Genomic DNA, 18723 nt, shown 5'->3' on the forward strand with positions numbered 1-18723 from the left:
TCACAGACTTTCACTGCCTTCTATCTGCCCTTCCCTACACATACCTCACACATACACCCACCATTTTGCCCTTTCTGCCCAGCACCTTAAACGTTTTGAGATATTTCTGTCCATCCCTTCTGTCACAGGAGGGGGTGGGTAGATAAGAGAGTGCCACCATCCATGCTGGAACCCACTGTGAGTTTATCAACAGAATGGGGGTGACAGACAGAGCCCCCCTCCTGCCACCTTACGTGCTGGGGGCCATCAGCAGAAATCACCGCAGGCTACTGTGACCGCTAAAGGCGCTCACTGGTCAGCACTACAGAGTGACCACGGGTCTGCTTTCTGGCTCCGGGAGTGAAATAACAGAGTCACTCTAGGGTCAGGAGGGCCAGCTTGAGTGGAGGGCTGACGTGGAGGAGGGGCCAAGGGGACTGGAGCACTGTGGCCACATGCCATTCTCACACCATCCTCAGGGCATGAAAGTAATGTTTTTCTTTTTTGGCTGCACCCTGAAGCATGCGGGATCCTAGTCCCCTGATCAGGGACTGAACCCATGCTCCGTGCAATGGAAGTGTGGTGTATTAACCACTGGACCGCCAGGGCAGTCCTGGAACCAAATATTTTTACCAACATCTCACATCTTACAGGTGAGAAAATGGAGGGTGGAGAGGCAGCAATGAAATTCTATGGCAGTCCTTTCTGCCTTTAACACCTGCACTTGGCCCTGAGGCTGGTGCTTCAGAGTCCTCATGGTGCAACATCATCACGGGTGGGCGCTTTAAACACTTCCAAGTCTCACTCAACACCCAGACCCTCTGTAGGTGGGACCCAGCTGACAATATATTTCAGGTCGCCAGGGGATTCTGGTGTGCAGCCAAGGGAAGAATGGACACTGAGGACTGAGACTGCACTTCGCAAACTGTCCCCACATCTCACTGTGTGGCTCCTTCTCCACCTGAGCCACTTCTTTCCTCATCTGTGAAATGGGAATGATCACAGTCCCCTGAGTCGATGAGTGGAAGCGCTCCCTTAATTAACACTAAGACCTGCATGCCTGGCTCCCTTTACTCTGCTTTATGGCAAAGCCCTTATCATCTTCAAACATAATATATTTTTAGATTATCATGTTCACACTTTTCTGATTAGCATCCCCTACCTCTGCTGGGCATCGTCCACATCAGGGCCAGGGTCTTCGTCTTTACTTCATTCTGTCTTTTGCTGGATCCCAGTCATCAAGCAACTCACATAGCACTTGGCACACAGTAAAGGCCCAATAAATATTTGTCAAATGAATGAATGATTCATGAATGAATGAATCACTGCTCACCGCAACTAGAGAAAGCCCACGCACAGCAATAAAGACTCAGCACAGCCAAAAATTAATTAGTTAAAAACAAATAAAGTCATCCAAAGTCAAGCTGACTGTCCCTTCTTCTAAAACTTGCCTCTGTGCCCTGCTCCTCAGACCTCCCCATCCTGGACACCAGCTGGGAGAAGCGACAAAGTTTCAAGATTTCATTTGTAATTCTTGGCTGATGAAGTGTCAGAAATATTGGAAAGGCAGAGTCATAAATCTGATCCTAATATAGCATTGAGCTTATTAATGAAGAATAAATCACCGAGGGAAACCTCCCCGGAGTGCTTCGCCGGGGCCTGCGGGGAGGATGGCATATTTATGTGCAAGCGTATCGGGTCTTTTACTTTCTCAGATATATGGCCAAGGTGGATTTGTCAGGGCAGTCGCCTTAACATCCACCAATTATATTTTTTCTAGTAAAAATTAATCTCTTCTGTAGAAACCTCCTAAGCATTTATTGGATTAGGACCACATCCAAATGTAAAAAATTAAACATATACACACACGGCATAGGTCTTTGGCAGGTCTTGAAATAGAATGACTATACCCTGGCACCCAAGGTACTCCCCCAGCAAAAAAATCAGATTGAAAGAGCTGGAGAGGTCCATCTTCATTGCAATCAGGTGGGGAAACCAAGGCCCAGACAGGGGACATGCCTTATTCACGGTCACAGTCACCAAAATCAGCCCCAGGCCAATAAATGAGATAAGAAACTCTGGTCTTTATTCCAACCCCTAAAAGATGTTCACATCCTAGGGACTAACAACTAGCCGTCCAGAGGTTAGGACTCCACTCTTACTGCCAAGGGTGCGGGTTCAGTTCCTGTTTGGGAAACCAAGATCATGTTGGGAAACATGCAAGCCACATCAGTTCAGTTCAGTCACTCAGTCGTATCTGACTCTTTGTGACCCCATGGACTGCAGCACGCCAGGCTTCCCTGTCCATCACCAATTCCCGGAGCTTGCTCAAACTCATGTCCCTCAAGTCGGTGATGCCATCCATCCTCTGCCATCCCCTTCTCCTCCTGCCTTCAATCTTTCCTAGCATCAAGGTCTTTTCTAATGAGTCAGTTCTTCGCATCAGGCTTCCCCATGCAAGCAGCATGTGTGGCTAAAAAATTAAAAAACGAAGTTCAAAAGATGCCCTAATCCTCTCATAGCCCTAATGAGAATATGTTACTTACTACATGTTACTTACTTACTACATGAGACTCTCCAGGTGTGATTAAACAAAGGCTGGGGAGATTATCCTCATTGGGTGCAATATCCAAAGGGTCCTTGTAAATGAAAGAGGGAGGCAGAAGCGTTAAGAGAAGTAAGAAGAGAACAGAGGTTAGAATAGTGCAGCGGCTTCTAGAAGCCAGAAAAGGCAAAGGAGTAAAGGCTTTTTTCTTTTTTAAAATGACCAAGGTTTATTTCTCACTCACGGTATGTGATCATCATGGGTTGACTAGAGATTCCATTCTGTGCCTTCGTCATTCTCCACGCGAGCTCAGTTGCTCAGTCGTGTCTGACTCTTGCAACCCCACGGACTGTAGCCTGCCAGACTCCTCTGACCATGGAATTTCCCAGGCAAGAATACTGCAGTGGGTTGCTATTTCCTCCTTCAGGGGATCTTCCTGACCCAGGGATTGAACTTACATCTCATGCGTCTCCTGCATTGCAGGCGTATTCTTTATAACTAAGTGACCAAACAATAGCAATCACAAACCCACCTCAGTCTTAGGAGAAGAAGCCACTCTCCTCCAAGAGCTGTCACTACATGCCCCCATCCCCTCCTCTTTCCCGAGAAACTAAGGAAACAGCGGCTGTTTTCAGGGCATCCCCCCTCCCCTAACATGCCCCCCCCGCTGCAGGGTCTCCTGTTCTCAGTCACCAGCCCCCGCCACCCCTCCTGGCTTCAGGAGCCACAGAGCCGGAAGGTTTCTCCTCGATGGCTCTTTGGGGTCCTGCTCCAGTCTAGTGACTCCTCTCTCCATCGTGGGTCCTCGGGGACAGGGAGGTGGCTCAGTGAGCTCCCGGGAAACAGACCCAAATGGAGGGGAAGAGGGAAAGTGAAAATTTGTGAAAAAGAGGTGGGCAGTGGCTGTGGCGGTCATTCTGGAAGTCTAGCTGATGGCCTGCCTATCCTGCCTGGCAGCTTATTGAAGCACATATTCCTGGACTTCTCTCTTTATTATTACTTAAGAAAAAGGTGTGAGCTCAGCCACTCCAGGCTGAGCCCTACCAGTTTGGAGAAGTTATACGACCTCTCCATTCCTCAGTGTCCCTGCCATAAAGTGGGGGCTCTGATTTGCACATAATGGGCGTGCTGAGGATTGACATACAGACATAAAGCATGGAGGCAGAGTCTGTGGGTACCTGGCCCATATCCCCCAGGGTCCCATCATCTTGGAGCCCAAAGGACCTAACAAATTTTAGGAAACTTAAAAAAAATAATTTGTCTGTTTTAGACTGTGCTAGGTCTTCACTGTTGCAACGGCTAGTTGCGGTGCACAGACTTCTCATCACAGCGGCCCCTCTTGTTGCAGAGCAGTAAGTAATCAAGGCACAAGGGCTTCAGTAGTTGCAACACGTGGGCTCTAGGACACAGGCTCAAAAGTTGTGACACATGGGCTTAGGTGCTCCAAGGCACATGGAATCTTCCAGGACCAGGGATCGAACCTGTGTCTCCTGCATCAGCAGGCTGACTCTTAATCACTGAACCACAAGGGAAGCCCCAAAGGACCTAACTTGTAACTGTCTGAGGGCCCAGAAGTGCCACAGCATGAATGCTCCCAGCTCCCTCAGCACGCTCATCCAAGGACAGAATGGACTTGGTGTATAAATACTCCAGTTCCCTTGTCCCTCAGGCAGATAACTCTGACGTATGGTTCCCCCACTGGCTCCCTGAGTCCCCCAGCGAAATGAAACCCCCATCACCCACAGCGTGATAACATTCTCCAGGCTGATAACACAGCCCTTGTAAGCTGCCTTCTCTTCCCTGCCTCCCTTCCCCACTCTCCTGCTGGAGTTGGCTATGAGCACCTCTCAAATAAGGGCTTCCTTGGTAGCTCAGACGGTAAATCTGCCTGCAACTCAGGAGACCTAGGTTCAATCCCTGGGCTGGGAAGATTTTCTGGAGAAGGGAATGGCTGCTGCTGCTGCTGCTAAGTTGAAGGAGAAGGAGAAGGGAATGGCTACCCACTCCAGCATTCCTGCCTGGAGAATTCTGTGGACAGAGGAGCCTGGCGGGCTACAGTCTATGGGGCCTCAAAAAGTCAGACATGACTGAGTGACTAACACACACACACACACACACACAACTCTCAAGTAAACAACTTGCCCTGATTCCTTCTCTCGGGTTGGCAAGGAGTCTCTGGGGGACTCCAGGTGGAGATGAGCCCTAGAATGGGGTCTGGCAGCCAGGAAGTGAATTCTCCTTGGCTCTCAGAGTGGAGATCAGGTTAGACCAGACCAGGAAAAGTCAGTGCAAGGCCTTGGGCTGTGCAGTGGCCTGGAAGGACAAGGAGGGGCTGGCTGGAAGAAAGCCACTGTGGTCCCCACACTTTCCTTTCTTAGATCTGAGCGTCTGCCTGCCAGTGAGCTGAGCTGTACTCCCAACTCCAATAATCCCATCTCTCTGGATGCCAACCCCCCTCCATCTGAAATCACTCTTAACCAGCACCGTCTCTTGCCCCATCTCCTTTCTTAGTTCCTCCAACAAAGCAAGCACTCCTTAGAGACGTCTTGCCTCCAAATCTTGAAACCACCACATGAAGCCCCGGCTGCCTGGGCCCCCAGCCACATGAATCCTAGTCCCAGGGGCATTGAAGTCACCTCCCCGAGAAATCCCTATGATTTCATCTTCTACTTAATCTTTATTTCGCCTCATACTTTTTAGAACTTCAAATAATTTCTCATTTGTAGTAACTAGGAAGCCATAAATCGTCCCTTTATGTCTGAGGAAAATCAATTGTTATTTGACATTTTACCTTAATATTCCCGACTTCCTTCAACTGTAATAAAGCTTCCATCTGCCTTTTATTTTACAGGCAATTAGTAAGTCACCTTTTAAAAATTTCTCCACATTTTCTATCGAATGCATGCCAGGATCGAAAGGGGAGAGCTGTTTTATGGGATTGAACTCACCGAGCAGAAGGGGTTTATCTGTAGCCTTCGAGGTACCAACACTCGTTAATGGGTTTTATTGATTCGGGGGCTTTTTAACCCTTAGCAATAATACAGGTGTCACCCGCCTCTGGCACTCAGGAGGGGGGTGGGAGGCTGGGGCGGGCAGGGAGAAGCCAGCACTGTCCAGAGAAACCCTTTGAAATGGGATCTCTCCCAGCCCAACTACACTCTCAGAGGTAAATCACCTCTGATAGAGCCCAGACACCCTCTATTTTCAAGAGAGAAAGTTTGGGGATTTTTTTCCCCCTCAAATTACCCAGGGGAATGTGATGCTGCTGCTGTCCCCACCCCGCCTCCAAGGGATCAAAGGAAAGTGACCTATCATTGGGTCTGAGGACCTGGGCGTGGTTCCCAGGGTGCCCCTTAGAGCCCTGGGCAGGTGATTCCAGGAACTCTTGAGGCTCAGTCTCCCCAGCTGCAGTGTGGGGAGAAGACTCTCCTCCCTGCCCCCTCCCGGGGCTGCCAGGGTCTGCCCACCAGACCTCGTTCTGAGAAACACTTGGAAGAGCGTGGAAGGTGGAAGAAACTGTACAATGAACTAACCAAAACTACGGCCCCAAGTAGGAAATCTCAGTCCACAAACTCCAGAATGACACCTTCTTTGCCTTTCTAACCTCCCAGGTGGTGCTAGTGGTAAAGAATCCATCTGCCAACGCAGTAGACGCAAGAGATACGGGGTTTGATCCCTGGGTTGGGAAGATCCCCTGGAGGAGGAAATGGCACCCCACCCCAGTATTCTTGCCTGGGAAATCCCCGGGGCAGAGGAGACTGGCAGGCTACAGTCCATGGGGCTGCAAAGGGACACAAGTGAGCACACGGCTGCTTTTTGCTTTTCTAGAACTTGCCCTAATTGGTACTGCACCTCCTTTCTACAGGGCCTTTCCCCAGAAGATTCTCCAGAACCCCCAACCGCCTTCCCCTCTCACCCCCCAGTGTCCTTTCCTGCAGGCCATCATCTGACCCCAAAGCCCAAGAGGCCTTTCTTGGTCCAGACTAAAAGCTGGAAGCTTTAGCACGGTTAGCAAGAGATAATGAAGCAAACAGAGGAAATGCCCTTGGTGGCAGATGCCGAGTGTTCCCTCTAAAATTCTTTCAGCATTGCTAGATTCTTGAGATCTTTTCTTTGAAATGTTGCAGGGGGAAAAGGGCTCAGTCTGAGGCAAATCTTCCCCAGGTGGAGGGGCCTGCCTCTGATGGGAGGAGAAAGGAATTGGTGTGAGAAGAGGAGGAGGAGGGCAAGGGCTTTCTGCATTCAACGGAAGCTGCTTGCAGGAATCACTATATTTGCAAGATCAATGCAAAATGAAAATACAAGGTCCTTTCTTCATGCTTGACTATCAAGACAGCAACAGAAGAGCGTGAAACTAGATGTCGAGGCCCTTTTAAGGCAGGGCCCACCCATGAAGCCCTGTCTGCTGGGATGAGAGTTCTGTTTCGATCAACTCTTTCCTACCATCTCTCCATGTCTGATCTTTCTTTTAAATTTTTCTTATTTTTATTTTTTATTTAAAAAGACCCAGCTGAAAAAAAAAAAAAAAAGACCCAGCTGTTCTGGGTCTTCGCTGCTGCACGTGGGCTTTCTCTAGCTGCAGCAAGCAGGGGCTACTTGGTAGTCGTGGTGCTCGGGCTTCTCATTGCAGTGACTTGCTTCTCTTGCTGTAGAGCACAGGCTCCAGGCGTGTGGGCTTCACTAGTTGCAGCACGTGAGCTTAGTTGCCCCGTGGCATGTGGAATCTTCCCACACCAGGAATCAAACCCATGTCCCCTGCATTGGCAGACAGATTTTTATCCACCATATCACCAAGGAAATCCTCCATGTCTGATGCTAAAAGAACAACACTCTGAACCTCACATTTGATGCAAGTGGGTAAGTTGGGGCCTCTTCTAATAATAATAAGAGCTAATACTTACTCTTTGCATGAGGTGGCCAAAGTATTGGAGCAAAGAGTCGGACACAACTGAGTGACTGAACTGAACTGAACTGAATACTTACTCAGGCCTTGCCATGTGGCAGACACTGATTCAGCACTTGGCATTGTATTAACTCATTTAATCCTCCCAACAACCAGAAGAGATTGGTCTAAATAGGACTCCCATTTTGCAGATGAAGAAACTGAGGCAAAGAGAGGGTAAATCTTGCTTCAATTCTCAGAGCTGGTAAGTGATGGAGGAAGGCTTTGGCAGTTTGGCTCCAGAGTCATGCTTTTAATTACTCCCCTCTGCTGCCTCTCTGAAAAGATACCAGGAAAATCTCAACAGTGACAGCCTCCTCGCTGGAGTTTTTGCTTCTCAGCATTTCTAGCCCAGTGCTTTTCAACTCCAATGTCACCACACACCATCTTGAAATATGTCATAGGTGTCATACTACTAGTTCTAAAGTACCTAAGTCTGTGAAGAATTGAACTTGCTCTTTATAGTCCTCGAGGTAGATTCTCAGGGATGCCAGTAAATGTCGTCACAAGATGTGGCAGGTGTAGCAAGAATTGCAGCTTTCACTTGGTTACTACAGGATGGGAGGCGTGCTAAGAGGAAGCCTCGCTCAACACTCAAGCTATCCTAGGACACCACTGCCACCTGGTGGCCAATAGTGGAATTACAGGCCTAGTGTCTGGGAGCGACAAGCCACGTTCCTCCTCCATCCATTAGCCAGGGAGAGGAGCTATATTCCTAACTCCAACAATTACGCCTCCCTTAATCCCAAACCCATTAGTCTGAAATTTCCCCCAGCCATTACCTTCTTTGGTCCATCTCCCTTTTTCTAGTTCCTTAAACACAAAGCAAATCCAGCCGTTTCCACAGTTCAGTTATCTTGCCTCTAAATCTTAAAACCACCATGTGAAAGGGCCCTAAGTACAGTCACAGGAGGAAACAGGACATCAGCTCTGTTTGAGTTGGAAGGACCTCCTGGGGAGGGGGCTCTTAAGCATGGATTAAAATTTAGCCAGGAAGACAAGAGGGGAAAGAAACCCCTGGCAGTGGGGACAGAAATGAGCCAGGCTTTGTAAGAAAAGGATACAAGGCATATTTTGTACCAGGATGCACACTATGGTTATTATATCACTTCACCCTCAAAAACTACCTTGCTCACCCTTTAATATGAGGAAATAAAGATTCAGGGAGACAAGCTTACCTGCCCAAAGTGATCAGATAGCTAAGTGGCAGGGCCAGCTTGTCTGATGTGAGTTGTAGAGGATTTGAGCTAGTACAGATCAGGAAAAACTTCAGATCACCCAGGAAAAATAATTAACATTGAGTGTGGCTTTCAAGTGCCCTCATAGTCCTTGGTTCTGAAGCCTGCCCAGTCTTCAGAGGCACTGCCAGGACCATGAGAATCCCACCACGGCAGCTGGCACTGGCTGTGTTGTGCTTCCAGGCAGGACAGAGAAGGCTGCAGACACTGAGATTTACGACGGCCATGGCCTTCGTGACTTAATGGTCAGGAGTTGAGCTATTTCATCTCATCACACCATTTTGCCTAGAAATGGCTGCAAACCTGCATTCCGGGATGGCTTTCAGTCATGAGAGGGTGACCTGTGTATCTACTAAATCATATTAATACTCAGGGCAGCAGGGCTGCGCTTCCTTCCCTCTGCAGTATCTTTCGCCTTCTGCCAGCCATGTTCTTCTCTTTTAAGGAAAGTCTCTTTGAACCAGCAATGCTGAGAAATGCAGAGGAGGGGCAGTAAGGCCACTCTGGTGTGACCCAATCTTGGGACATCTGGCCTTCAACACATCCAGAGCTAGGGAAACCCTCAAGGAGCAGCCAATTGCCTTGCAACCCCCCTACCTCTAGACCCCTCAACTCTCTGCCAAGGATTAACATAAATCCCCTCCCCCTTCCCTCCCTTTCCTCCTCCCTCTCCTCCTTTCCCCCTCCCCCAGCCTCATCTAGCTACTCCCCCTCACCCTGGGGTGGGACCACTTGTGGAGCAGTTTAAATGAAGGCATGACCCCTTCATCCCAGGGGGCTCAGTTCTTGAACAAGACCCTCCAGAAGATCTTGTGTATAAGGGGGTTCCCTGTGAAGTGAAAAAACTGAAAGTCGCTCAGTCGTGTCCAACTCTTTGCGACCCCACGGACTATACAGTCCATGGAATTCTCCAGGCCAGAACACTGGAGTGGATAGCCCTTCCCTTCTCCAGTGGATCTTCCCAACCCAGGGATGGAACTAGGGTCTCCTGCATTGCAGGCAGATTCTTGTCAGGGGGTTCCCTGTGTTCCCCTTAAACTCCCTCCCAAGCACTAGCATGAGAACTCATCTCCACACCTGCCTAGGGGTCCAGAAACTTGCCTTAGCACTCCAGGGGTCCAGGTAATGGGGTGAAGATAGAGTAACTTCCCATCCTGGGCACAGACTTTGGGGCTGTCTCTGCTGTGGGCATTGGCAGATGATGACTCTGGTAAACAGTGTCTTCAATGACCCTTTTCACTATCCACTAAGCAGCACCTCCCAACTCAGGAGGAGCTTCATGAACCCCTTCCCCAGATTTGCCCCTAAATCTGGGGTCCCCTAGCATCCCCTTGCTTACTCCTCCCCTCACTCTCCCCTGGGGTCCCACCTCACACTTGCTGGGGCCTTCACAGAAAAAACTCTCCTTCACTTTTCCTTCGTGATATATCTTGATGGTCCATTAAAAGTCAAATCTAAATCACGGGCGACAGACAGCTGTTGTTTTTGGTTAGTTTTACTCAGTTGTGTCTGACCCTTTGCGACCCCATGGACTGTAACCTGCCAGGCTCCTCGGTCCATTGGATTCTCCAGGCAAGAATACTGGAGTGAGTTGCCATTTCCTTCTCCAGGGGATCTTCCTGACCCGGAGACTGAACCTACCTCTCCTCCATTGCAGGCAGATTCTTTACTGCTGAGCCACCAGGCAAGACCTGAGACAGACAGTTGCTCTTCTTCTGAACATAGAGAGGACAGGTCTTCAAATCCTCCCTGGAAGGAAAGCAGCGTTTGTAACCAACCTTGTTGGAGTCATGCCCTCCTCTCACCTTCAACCCCCAGAATAATCGGTAAATTAAAGAAAGGAAACTAAAACAGGCCAGTTTCTATAATGAGACAGAGGATGGTTCTCCTGGTACCAGGGGGCACTTCCCGCTGCTTTCTGAGGGGTTTGCGCCCAGCAAAGCGGGGGATGTAGTTCTGGGATTGGTCAGCAGGGAGAGTATGGAGCCCGTGGGCGGCCGGAGGGGCTGCGGTGGGACCAGGCGTAGGCTTTCGGACCCCAGAGCCCCGGACCAATGGGACCCGCGGCTCCTCTCCCTTGAAGGTTCCTTGGAGCCAAAATTTGTGGGCAGATGGGGGCCAAACATTGCCAGGGCGTTTCTCTTGCTTCGGGGAACCTGGGAGTCCCTGGATAGCGCCACGGCGCTCAGGCCGACTGCGGCAAACGGGATACCTTCACCGTGCCTGCCTCCAGAGATCTCGTCCAAGTTGGTGGTGGAAACGCTGAGTATTTCCTGTTTCCCGATCTGTGAAATCGCAGGGTTAGCACACCTGAGATCCCTGAATCCCTGAAGGCGGTGTGTGTGGAGGGGAGGGCGCTTGTCCTCAGCTATCTCAGAAAACCCAGTGGAAGAGGTTCATCTACCCTCTAGACAGTTGCCCAGAGTGACCCACGTGCCAAAGGCTGACCACCTGGCAGACACTGGTGCTTTCTGTGATCGCGAACTAGGAAAGGTCCCCAGTGATCAATATGGGAGAAGAAATTAAATGCGAGTACATGCAGCTCCTTGGATAAATGTCAACTCACAGAGTCCGTGGGAGTTGGGGGCTGGTGTTAGAGGTCAGCCTTCCCTTCTAGCTCTCCCAGTCCTGCCAGTGTTTCCTGCCCGGCTTACTCCTCTCGCCCTAAGGAGAAATTGTCCCGAGTCTCCCTTAGCGGGGTGTTCTGTGTCCTCCCCACTCCTCCCCTGCCAAAGCCACCAAACCTGATTACCGGAAACAGGGCTTTATTCTAAGAAGAATGAAATGGGGCTGGAGGGTGAGGCCTCATAGTTTCTGCTTCCTCTGGAAAAAAAAAGTCAGAGTGCTTGGGATACTGTCGTGAGGGCCCCCATGGCTCTGACTTTGACCAGCCTCCCCTGGTTGAGCAGGGACTCTTGGTGCAAACTCTCTTCAGGGCAGGGATAGGGACCCGGGCCTGGAGGAGGCCAAGTGCACAGTGGTGGGAGCTGGAGGGACCGCGCTGTGGCCTGGGACCTGGGAGCAGTCACCGCAGTGCCCTCCTTTGGCGAGGAAAGAGGCACAAACGTCCCCCACCGGGCCCTGGGGCAGCTCTGCACGGGCTGCCTGGGGCTTCAGAGCCTCCCTGGAGTCAGGGGGGTGGGGGAAGCCGCCTGGGAATCCTGTTCACCCCAGGGAAGCAGCAGGTGTCATGACCTCTCACCTTGACCTTTCACCCCAGTCTGACCTCTCTGAGGTGAAAATGAGTGCAGGGGGACAAGGGGTGGGGGTCCCTGTCAGAGGAGAAAGGGTTCTAAACCAGAGAAGTCAGAGCCCTGAAGGTAATGTTAGCAGCCGCCTCCTCGAATGGCGGGCTTACTCAGGAGCTATGAGGCTCCGAGGCGACCCCCGTCCCAGGGCAGCAAGGGGGCAAAGCCAGGCCTCGAACCTTCTTTTCTGATCCACAAGTGAAGAAAGAAAAGCAGATGCATTAGCTGCATCCAGAGAAGCACCAGGCAGACACCCATCCTCGGGGTGGTGGTGGAAAGAGGGTCTGCTCTGCCCTTCAGCCCCTCGTGCCTGGGGTCTGACTGCTCTGCAAGTTCAGTGACCTGTTCTGTGACAAAAGGCAAGGGGAGCTGGGCTGCTCCCCACAAACACAGGTGTGCCCCGCCCCTGAACTTATGAGACCCCCAGACTGGGGGGCAGGGGCCTGAGGCACTCATTCAAAGAGCTTTCTGCAGCTGAAGGAGCGTTCCAGCAGCAAATCCCAGAGATCCACTAAAGCCAGAGCTGCTTCCCGTGATAGCGTGAAAGGACACTGGCCTCCCTGCTGCCATTCCTCCTGCTCCTGCCACCACCCACCGCCTGGATTCCCCCCCAGCCCAGCCCCTCATCATGCCCCCCACTCTGCCACACACACACACACAACTTCAGCATCTTCTGTGCCCTCTGACTCCTCCTCCCACCCCCACCCCAAATTCTCCATTCTGACTCTCAGCGACTCTTCCACCATTCTCTCTCCTTGTTTTCCACCAGAACTTTCCCTTCCGGTTTGTTCCTGTTCCCTGTTGCCCTGACTCTGGGATGCCCAATGCGTATTCTTGTTTGTTCTTTCCTGGCCCTCCTGACAGGCAACCCCACCACTTCCTAATCACACACTTGCCTCCCTCCTCCGAGCCTCCTGAGTCCTACCCCTCCCTCCTGTCCTGCTCCAATCCCAGCCTCCCTTCACCTCCCCAGGCCAGCCCTGCCCTGAGACCTCTCTCCTCTGAACAAGGGTCCCAGCACCCTTTCCTTCACCCCCTTGGCTCTTCTTCCTCAAGACCTGGCTGGCCTCCCCCAAGAACCCCCTGCAGGAGCTCCCAGGCCACGTTCTCTTCTCTGATCTCCTAGGGAGGTGCTCAGCGCCTGTCTGTGGGTTGACAAGTCTCCTCTCATTTACAATCTTCTCTGAGCAGCGCAAGGAGAATGAGCTAGGTTCTCTGAAATTTTCACTCTTGAATTTCTGGAGGCACAAGTCTGCTTCGAAAGTGTGTTTCAGGAGAGGCAGGCCCTTCATCCTGAGTGTGGCCCCCAGACCTGTCCTGCTGGGCTGTTTGTCCTTCCACAAGGCCCACTCTGCTCACCCATTCTCAGCAGCAAGTCTCAGTCTCCACCAGAGACTGAGTTAAGGCATAATCTGCGCTTAACAGAGCTGCCACCTTCCCTCCTCTGGACCATGAACTCCTTCCAGGCGAGCCTCCTTACCCCCACCACAACCCCTGGCCTGTCACTGTGGGCCCCGTGTGTGCACTTGGCTTTGATGGTGGTGTAGCTACCACACTGCCTTAAGTTTCAGGGAGGTTTGGGGACTCGCCATGGGTCACCCACCCAGTAAATGGCTCAACTCGGGAACAGGGCATGGCTCAATAAGCACATGTTAAATAAATGATCAAGACACACATGTGCACATTTACTCTCAGAAAGACACTCCTATCCCCTGCCATCCTTTGCCAGGACTGTACCTGCTCCTGACTGCCCACTTCCCTCTCCTCCATATGGCCATGCCAGGCTCATACCTCCATGATGACTTCCGGGACCACTCCAGGACCAAATGACTTACCAGGCATCCAATGCCTATGGATGCCACACTGTTTAGTGCGTGTCTTATATATTTGTGTGTCTTATATCCTTTGTTATTGCTTTAGATATATATGTCTCTTCTCTGAAATCAGACTTTGTGGCAGACAGACGGAGGGACCAGGCTAATCATTTTGTATCATCAAGTGTTCAGGGTGGTACTGAGTCCCTGGCAGCTTCTCCATGGAGAACACCCAGAGCAGCCTTGATTTCCATTTTGGAACAAGACAAGTAGCAATGTCTAGTGGCCTGCCCTATGTGCTCCTTCTTTCCACCAGCTTTGTCCCTGACTACATTTCTGGCAGCTCTCCACCTTGCTCACTCTGTTCCAGCCTTCTTACCATTCCTTGAGCTCTCTGTGTGCTTCTCTGCCTCAGGGCATTTGCACAGGCTGTTCTCTTGGCCCTGATTGCTCTTCTCTTGGATATCAAAACCTCTCCCCCTCTCATTTCCATCAGGTCTCTGCTCATATGTCACCTTTTCGGAAAGAGCATCCCTGCCCACCCCTTTGTAAGACAATCAGACAGTTCAGCCACTCAGTCATGTCCGACTCCTTGCGACCCCATGGACTGCAGCATGCCAGGCCTCCCTGTCCATCACCAACTCCTGGAGCTTTCTCAAACTCATGTCCGTCGAGTTAGTGATGCCATCCATCCTCTATCATCCCCTTCTCCTGCCTTCAGTATTTCCCAGCATCAGGGTCTTTTCCAGTAAGTCAGTTCTTTGCATCAAGTGGCCAAAGTGTTGTAAGGCAATACAAGCCCTCAAATGCCTTCCTGAGTAAAAGCAGATCAAGCCCAAAGTTTAGGACATTCCCCGTGGACTTCCAGGGACAGCTAGAGTGACACCCTGCCCGAAGCCTGTGTGGCCAGTGGGGACCAGTGCCTGCGAAACATGGGGAGAAACTGTTAGCTTAACCCACATCTGTACCTGCCAGTTGACAAGATCTAAGGAAAACTCTAGTAACAAATAAACACCTTTAAAAAGGAAAAAACCTTCATAGTTGTTCACAGTTGGCAGAGCACTTTTACCCACATGATCTAATAGGTTTTAGCTGTTATCCCCATTCACTAGACAAGAAAACTGACCTTCAACAGACTAAACCACAAACCCAAGTTCAGGTGGCTTGCCTGAGGCAGGCCAAGCACTTGAACACAGGCCGACCTAGCTCCTGCGCTGGCGGCCTGTGCACACTACCTGCACAGCCCACGCTTGCCCTGACGTGCTGGCCATCTGGGTGATTAGTTATTTGATCGTTTCAGATTCTTAGCTGAATCAGGTCCTGAGAATTCCGCACCCTGACACAGAACACTGGATGTGTTGGCTCACAGCAGCGTGATGGTTAGCATCACCTTGCTGCATGGAACCGCTCTCGGCAGCAGCACCAAAAGGGGTTTCTCCAACACAGAGATCTGACCACGCCGCTCCTGTCCTTACAGCCCCTCAGTGGCTCCCCGAGTCCTGCCTGTCCCCTGCCCCGCCCCCACCTGGCCCTGGAGCCCAGTAGGATGCGAATTCCTCGCTCCGTGTTAGAGACCTCACCCGACGCAGGTGCTGTGCCAGCTGCCCCGTTGGGCCCGGGCAGGTGAACAGGGCAGACGCAGCCCTGAGAGCATCTGCCTCCCAGCTCTGCCACTGGAAGGGGACACTGTGGGCCTGTAGAGTGGAGTCCACTGGCTTTCATGTACCTTCCATTTAAAATCCAGAAAACAGAAGCTGGGACCTACACAAGCCTGGGTGCTTTGAAGGGGAGAGGTTCGGTAGCCCACAGGGAGCTCTCTTCCCACACTCTCTGTCTTTATGCTGCTGTGGGGCCACAGACACCACAGGGACTGTAGACACTTGACATTCCAACCCTCTCGCACCAGTCTAGGGTCAAAAGCAGGTCCTCACACTCTGGAAGAAGTTGGCACTTATGGTTGAACTCACTGTAGAATGATCTTCCCTCATAGTTCAGTTGGTAAAGAATCTGCGTGCAAGGCAGGAGACCCAGATTCAATTCCTGGGTCGGGAAGATCCCTAGAGAAGGAAATGGCAATCCACTCCAATATTCTTGCATGGAGAATCCCATGGACAGAGGAGCCTGGCAGGCTACAGTCCATAGGGTCACAAGAGTCAGACACAACTTAGCGACTAAACCACCACCACCATTGTAGAACAGGGCTTCCTTGGTGGCTCCGAGGTAAAGAATCCGCCTGCAATGCAGAAGATGCGGGTTCCATCCCTGGGTCAGGGAGATCCCTTGGAGGAGGAAATGGCAACCCACTCCAGTATTCTTGCCCGGGAAATCCCATGGACAGAGGAGCCTGGTGGACTGCAGCCCACAGCGTCTGACACGACTGAGCGAACCTTGTAGAATGCACTGCAGTTCTGCTTATAACCACCAGATGGCGCCATAGTGACCAGAGTCCGTTCCTCTGCGAAAATGTTTCAACCTCATAAAGCCCTTGAACCAGGGGTGGTGGTTTTGTTTGTGTTTTTTTTTTTTTTACTTCTTTTCCTTGTAGGTGTAAGCTCCTCTAGAGATGATAAGGCAGGACCCTTTGACTCGAGTGTCAGATGTTTTGAAGGTCTAAGAACTGGGACATTAACTGTTTGTGTGCCGAACATGAGAGTTGGGGTGTGAGTTAAGCTGACAGAGGAGATGAGTGGTGTTACTGTCTGAAAATGAAACCAACAAAACTAATTCAAAGGCTGAGGACATACATCACTGTGTGCTTGTGTGTGTGCACGTGTGTGTGTGTGTGTGTGTGAGACCAGAGAGCCCATGTACTGTGCATTGGAGTTTCAGAGCTCATCTCTGTGTCCAGCAGTCTGAGAGCATGGACTGGTAAAACTGTTCCTTACAGGGGTTGCAGAGGGCAAACATCCATATGCAGAAAGGGAAACAAATGTGGGGACACTTTCATCCTGATGTGCCTCCTAGTGCATCTAGTTGTGTGTGTGTGTCAGTGGGAGTATCTGGATCAAGTGTTTGTGGTTGTGCTGTGTGTGTCTGTCCCTGCTTTGGTATTTCTGCTCAATGATGGGCGCTCTGCCCTAAGTGTGTGTGTGTGTTCTCAGGCCCACGTGACTCTTTTTGACCTCATGGACTATAGCCCGCCAGGCTCCTCTGTCCATGGGATTTCCCAGGCAAGAATACTGGAGTGGTTGCCATTTTCTTCTCCAGGGGATCTTCCCGACCCAGGGATCAAACCTGCATCTCTTGTGTCTCCTGCATTGGCAGGTGGATTCTTTACCACTGCGACACCTGGGAAACCCCATAAGGGCAAGTAGGTACGTCCACTAGCTGCTCTGAGAGCATCTGTCATGAACAAACACACATGCGCTGAGCTGCTCTAGATTGGGTGTTGTGTGACAGGTGGCTACATGTATGTGCTCCTGTTGGGACTCAGGGCCTGGGCAGGAGGTGTGCATGTGTGTCTGCATGTTCATATGTGTGGCGTACCCCCTGTGACCTGCCTCTCCTGGGGCTCAGGCCAAGTCAGCTAGCTCTCTGGCCATTTGACTTCTTCCTGACACCGTGTCCTCCCGGGCTGCCGCCTCTCCTCAATCAACATTGCACCTGCCTTTCCCCTTGGCCAAGGATTCCTTAGGGGAGATTGTTTATTTCTTCAATTAAAAGAAGAAGGGCCCTGGGAGACTGCATACTTGAAATTACCAAATTTTAAAATGCTCTGACATTCATGAAACCATAAATCTCACAAGATGATGATGTCTCAGCTACCTCCCCAGACTAGGTAACTCCCTGGCCTGAACTAAGGAGTTCACTGCCTCCCCAAACTGGGCTGGGGAGATCTGAACTTTTCCTCTCTGTGGCCAAAGAGACCTCATGTATCTTTGTTTGCAAGTGTGATTAATCTTTCAGTTCCTGTAGGTCTTTTCTGCCTCAGTGTGGTATTTGGGAAAATCTAGGAAGCAGAGAAGCCAGATTCCAACACCCCACCCCTGGCTGTGTGATCTTGGACAAGGCTGCTAACCTCTCTGGGTCTCAGACTCCTCCATGGTAAAATGAAACTGATGTAGCCTGTGACTGGAAATGCTTTCCTGTTCTGATGCTGTGAGATCTGAGGTCCTTTCAGTAGGACCTATACAGTGAGTATAAAATGAGTCAGTATTATCCCCATTTTACAGGTGAAAGGCAGCAAGATCCTTCATGAGTCACTGCTCCTTCCACAAGGCCGCCCTGAAATGGGCAAAGATGGAAAAAGCAACAGGAACACAGACACACGCTCACCACCATGGGCTGCAATCTTCTAGAATACCCCCAAATAGCCAGAAGGAAATTGATGAGAACTCATCTCACAGCCCTACACAGTAATTATTAGTGTTCGTAATGATGCCCCAAGGCATTACGTTCCCCTGAAATGCCTTTGAAATCATCAAAGAAAGATTAAACCTTGCTTGTGTAATTGCTCTCTGAAATATCTTCTGTTTTATTCGCTTGCTTGGAAAATTGATAACCTATGGATTTTCAATTAACTTTAAGTTACGAAGAATATTCCGTTTACCCAAGTATCCCATCCATTTAGGGATGTTCCCTTTTAGGAGTTTATTTTCTATCTCAGGCTGAATCTCCCAAATATGACAGAGTTTGGGGGTAGAAAAATCATAGCGGGGTTACTGGAGGCCCTAACTCCAGCCCTTTCTAAGACTGTTGACCTTGCAAATCACTTAGCCTCTCCCAGCCTCGGTTTCCTCACCTGTAAAAGAAAATGGATTAACGCCAGCCCTGCTCGCTCATGGCCATTGCTAGAATCAAGTAGGTTATGAGTGTGTTTGTAAACCTCATGTCTGTGCAAATGAGAGATACACGGGAAGCACTTGAGAATTGCTTGTTAAGACCCTGGGCTCAGCCAACAAATCTGCTATTTTGGGCCAGGAGCACTGGACAGGCTTCCTGGACCCATGGTTTTCCC

This window comes from Cervus canadensis, chromosome 1 (assembly GCF_019320065.1).
Source record: "Cervus canadensis isolate Bull #8, Minnesota chromosome 1, ASM1932006v1, whole genome shotgun sequence".
In the NCBI taxonomy this organism is placed as follows: domain Eukaryota; kingdom Metazoa; phylum Chordata; class Mammalia; order Artiodactyla; family Cervidae; genus Cervus; species Cervus canadensis.